We start from the raw sequence: 5,766 nt of genomic DNA, 5'->3' as shown, positions 1-5,766 counted from the left end.
GGATAGTTGGCCAATCAGAGCACACCTCGCTTTTCAGAACAATGAGCTTTGTAAAAATTGACGCGTTTCAGAAAGGCGGGGCATAGAGGAGAAACAATAATGTACAGTATGTGGAAAATAATGTGTTTTTTGAACCTTAAACCGCATAAACACATTTCATTACACCAAATACACAAAATAATGTTCTTTTTAGCAACATCATATGACCCCTTTAATTAAAAAAATGATTTAACGATTTAATGATTTAATAATAAGAGTAGGAACCATGGTAAAAACTTTCAGCCCTTCAGATTCAGTTTTGCATCTGAAAAGAGCACGCTCTATTATTCTTTGCAGTCATTCCCTACATTCATTTGGGAATGCCACCAATAATGCTACAGCAAGATGTCACAGCAAGGTGGAACAGCATGTTTTGTGTGCTGAAAAGTCTCTTAAAGCAAACATGAGGACACGGTTTACTCTGCAGATTATGATCAGCCCGTGACATTCATTGCCCACCAAAGGGGTTTAATGAAGAACATAATTTCTTTTCTCTCCCCATTTGAAGAACTAACGAGGGAGTGGAGTGCATCTGTAGCATTTGCAGATGACGCGTTCCCATCAATCATTGCACTGAAGTTTCTGCTGAGGAGGTTAAGCTGACAATGGAGTTGTTCTGAAAAGACTCTTTTATAAGCGATGACCAAGCATTGAATCAGATCCTGTTTATTGTATCACAGCCATGCTTGTGCCAAGACATAAGATTATTACTTTGATACGGACAAAAAGCAGAGTGCTCACAGGATGCTCTAAACACAATTAGATTGAGGAGCACAACCCTCTGCAAGAAAAACAGCCAAGCAGCTGCTCCGTCCAATATGAACAAGGAACAAATGCATGCACTCCTATCTCAAAAACAGGAATTTCTTTGGTTTTGCACAAATAGAACAAGAATTTGAAGGTACCATCCAAAAGCATGGACAATGAGTGATTATTCAGTGCAATCTCGCATCATAGAAAATTAAAAGGACTGAGCTGTGGAAAGCCAAAAAAACTATGATTTTAAAATTGTTACAATTAAAATAATAAGATTAGAGTACTGTTAAAATTCTGTCATGCTGTCAAGATATTTAGAATTCTGTACATGATTCACTGTTTTTTACTATACTTTTTATTTATACATATAAACAGTAAAAATACAAAAAGAATAAAAAAACATTAAAGTTAATTGTAATTATAAAATATTAAAGATATTTAGAATACTGTACATGATTCACTGTGTGTCTGTATATATATATATATATATATTAAACAGATCCAATCTATTAATTAATAATTAATTAATTAATTATCTTTTGAACAATTTGTTTTCATATAATAATTTATGTAATAACAAATGATTATATTATAATTTATTATATATTTTTATATTACATTTATATTCATATTATTTAAATAAAATTATCTATATATAAAATAATAATAGTATTTATTATAAATATTTATATATTTATAACAATATGTATATAAAATCAATTATATAATAATTCTGTAAGTCATAATATATTAATTAATGGGTAACACTTACAATAAGGTTCCATTAGTTAATGTTATTTAATGTATTAACTAACATGAATGAGCAATACATTTATTACAATATTTATTAATCTTTGTTAATGTAAGTTAATGAAAATACAGTTGTTCATTGTTAGTTCATGTTCATTTACAGTGCATTAACTAATGTTAACAAGCACATCTTTTGATTTTAATAATGCATTAGTAAATGTTGAAATTAATATTAATAAGATGAATAAAGGCTGTGGAAGTATTGTTCATTCTTAGTTCATGTTAACTAAAGTAGTTAATGTTAACTAATGAACCTTATTGTTAAATGTTTCCAATTAATGTAATAGAAATTGTAACTAATAATATTTACTATGTGAATCAACTAGTCGTAAAGCAACACTACTATGCTGCATAACTAAGGAGGAAAATATGAATTTGATGATGAACATTCAAACAGGTGAATAAGTAAAAAAAAATCAGCATGGACTGACAGTTTTGTGTTAATTATATAATTTGTGTATTCCTACTTAACAATGTTTGTCACTTTATACATTGACTCTCACTTTTGCTCTGGTTTGTTGATTGTCTTTACACATGGCAAAGGGAGAGCGATCGATACATTGGCTGGGTAGTGCTCTATCTCTCTGTCTTTCTCTCTTTTGCTCCGGCTGTTTCTCTGCTGGGACGGAGTAGGTGATGCCTGCCTGAGTGCATCACTGGCTCCTCTTGGCTGCTGGTCGATAAACAGCCACTGATAGCAGGTGTCCTTGCATTGATCCGCCCTGCTTGTTCTTTGTCTCTGGTCATTATGGAGATGTGAGAATGACCTTTCCACTGTGGTGTGCAGAATGGAAGAAAGGACGGGTAGAGAGGACTAGAGGCACCTGCGCTGCTGTGTCTAGCAGGGGCCACAGCCTTTAACTTCAGATCTAGCACACAGGTGAACCCTCAGATATCTCCAGAAGTCACAAGGGGAAACGACAGTAAAGAGGGGAGCAGTTGTCAGTTGAGTGGTGTCTGTGACTCTAAATCATGAATGAAGACATAGAACAAGGTAGAAGACGGAACTGTGATATGTAAGTATAGATTACATATAGATATGTATATTAAGATGTTAATAACCTGTTTTTTGCTTTACCATTATGGTGTATGGAGTGTAGATTGATGTGGAAATAAAGTAATTTAAAGTAGTTTAGCATAAGGCAGCAACATAACAAAACATGAAAAAAATGAATGAATACTTTTGCAAGGCACTGTATTGCTCTGCAGAAATTTATAAAGAGATTTGTCACAGCCGGATTTATGTTAAATGGCAAGGCTGTCCATTTAACGTGTTAATTCAGTACAATTTAATACTTGAAATGATTAATTATTAGTTATAAGTTGATTTTTTTTCTTTAACAGGTATTAAATATGTGGTATGCTATGCTGAACATCACAATGTTATTTTATTTTGTTATTTTTTTAAACAAAACATGTAGTTTTACAACTAAATAGTTCCTATATCACAAAATATATAATTCTAATTCTAATTGTATATATGTATACACACACACACACACACACACACACAAAATATATATAATTATATATTTTTTAAAATATAGTTAGTTTGGTAATAAAAATAATATATAGGGGGCCTACTTATTTTGGTATAATTAAAAAAATTCAAATTCAAATTGAAATGTTTATTTGTTTTTTATTATTTAATTCATTAGTAATTTGGTTATATTTTATGAAAGAAATTAAATACAAATTTGATTTGTTATGTGTTTGGGAATAAACTGCAATTATATATTTCTTTGTTTATTTTAGTTACATATTTTTAAATATGTATGTCAACCCAACACTTACAATTCAAATGATAGTAAGAATTAGTTCTCTTTGTGACAATCAAATAATATTGTTGCATTCTTAAAAACAATGCTCTAGTAGAGCCTTCAACATACACAAAACTTACAGAATGTGTACAATCAAATTTCTCAAGAAATCTGGAAAAAAAAGTGTTGTGCTTGTTTTACGTGCACATTGTAAAGAGAGCTTCAAGATCAGAGCCATTCACATACACTCAAAGTTACTGGAGTGCCACAGCAATCACCATTACTTTCAACCCTCAACAAAAATCTTTACTGCGTTTTCCAATTCACAACAGGTCTTTCTTAAGGTAGCGATGAGAGCGGTTTAAAAATAACTGCTTGTTTCATCACAATTGTGAAGCAATCTGATGTAAACGACTGGAGCAATCACAATCCCGACTGAAGTAAACACAACATACCCAATTGAGTGTAGGAAACTGTTTTTCACCTTGCTAGTCTTCGCCGAAATCAGGCCCCCGGTAGACTGCAGCAGAGGATGTTTTCTTAGACCTTTTAATGCTCTGATTACTTTATCATCATATTTTATTTGCGTTCGGAGACTGTGCGGCTTCTTTGTGTTTTGCAGGTACTGCAAATTGCCTTTGTTATCTCTGATGAATTGTGAAAGATGTCAAACCAACTCAGTATGCTTTTCCTAGTAACTTGGATTGCTCTCTGTTGTGACAGAATAGGGCTGAAAGAGAACGCTTTCTCTCCCAGCTTGAAGTTTCAAAGGGCCTTTGAATTATGTGTGACGGGGTTGAAGATAATGAAGGGTGTTGGAATGTGTCAGAGCAATGCTGCAGGATTTGTCAGGCTGCTACCGCACTAAAAACGCTTCACATCGTCATTGTTTACTTTAGTAGATTAAAATGTCTGAGAGTGTGTGTCTCTGGATGCATCCTTTACTGGCATTATTTGAGAATGCCAATATGTTTTATGGTGTGTGCTGTTTCCATGGTGTCTCTCTTTCCGTGCTTTCTTAGATCTTGTGCAAATGATGGAGCTGTGTAGATGTAGCTATAGGTTTACTTTAAGAAACTCCAGTGAATCATGAGCTGTTATAGCATTTAGGTGATGTTTATAACTGTACAGTAAGCTGAGTACAGGATCAGTTACCTGGAATGACCCAGAACTAAGAGATAGTTCATGGAAAAATTTGCATTCTGCCATCAATTACTCACCCATTGTCACAAATCGTTACTGTGAGGAGCACGGAGCGAGGAACGAGGAGACGTGGAGTAAACTTCAAACAAAGAGACTTTAATTAACATCCAACGGAACTAGGAACACACACGTAGCGGGGAAAGATGAACATTCAATACCAATACAACAGATAAAACCAGAAAGCACAGACAGGACCTTAAATACATGGGGTAATTGATAACACACATCTGGATCTAATGAAACAATTAACATGGGAAAACTGGGTCATGGAGCACGTGGAGAGGGAAAAACACACAGAATGAGTCCAGGGGCGTGACATATCACCCCCCTCCCGGAAGGCGCATCCTTGCACCATAGAACAACAGGGGGGGGGCACGGGTGGGAACTTGGGAGGAGGCTCGGGAGGAGGACGGACACCCGGGAGGGGGCCGGCAGACAGAGTCCAGGGAGGTGACAATGGAGGGAGGAGCCAGGCAGGTGACAGGAAGGACTTGGAGCAGGAGGGGCCAAGCAGGACCCAGGCCACAGCCATGACAGCGACCCACTGTTGAGCCGACAGAGGAGGAAGGGCCGATGACTCCAGGGGGCCGACCGACGGTGGCGGAGGAACCCAAGGCGGAGATGGAGAGCCGATGAGCCAGGGCAACGGGGAGGATCCGGAGGGCCAAGGCAGAGCAGATGGCGCCGGCGACTGACGCGGAGGCGTGGATCTGAAAAGCCGCGGTGGAGCAGGAGCGACAGAGGACAGCGACAGGAGGAGCCGAAGGGATGAAGGAGCCTGACGGTGGCGGAGGGACGAAGGGTCAAGGCGCAGCCGGAGGAGTGGAGTCCCGAGGTGCAGGATGGTCGACGCCAGACCAAGGCGGAGCCGGAGGGACGAGGGAGCCCGGCGGAACTAGTGGATTGCCGGGACACGGCGGAGAGGAGGGAGCTAGAAGCCATGGTGGAGCCGACGGGTCCACGGGCCGAGTCGGAGTCCAGGGCTTAAAGGCTGGAGGCGGAGTCAAGGGATACTCCATCCATGGCGATGCTGAAGGATGGCCGTCCCGCGGAGCTCGCACTGTGCTGATGGTGGGCTGAGGGCGAGCAGAGGGGCTGCCAGACAACAGCGGTGGAGGAGGCAGGAGAGGGTGGGTGGACGGGCATTTGTGAGCCTCCGGGCTTAACTTGGGACCAGGAGCCCTCTCAGGGCTGGACG

The 5,766-nt window shown here is 38.7% G+C and overlaps 1 protein-coding gene across 6 annotated transcripts in view; it reads left to right on the top strand.

The window, feature by feature from the left end:
- The window catches only part of sez6b (seizure related 6 homolog b), a 185,525-nt gene that overhangs the window by 77,785 nt on the left and 101,974 nt on the right, over positions 1-5,766 (top strand). The window lies entirely within an intron of this gene.

This window comes from Sinocyclocheilus rhinocerous, unplaced genomic scaffold (assembly GCF_001515625.1).
Source record: "Sinocyclocheilus rhinocerous isolate Xijiao unplaced genomic scaffold, SAMN03320098_v1.1 scaffold166, whole genome shotgun sequence".
Classification (NCBI taxonomy): Eukaryota; Metazoa; Chordata; class Actinopteri; order Cypriniformes; family Cyprinidae; genus Sinocyclocheilus; species Sinocyclocheilus rhinocerous.
Note: the sequence above shows the minus strand (reverse complement) of the source record. Positions and strands in the feature narration are given on the sequence as shown.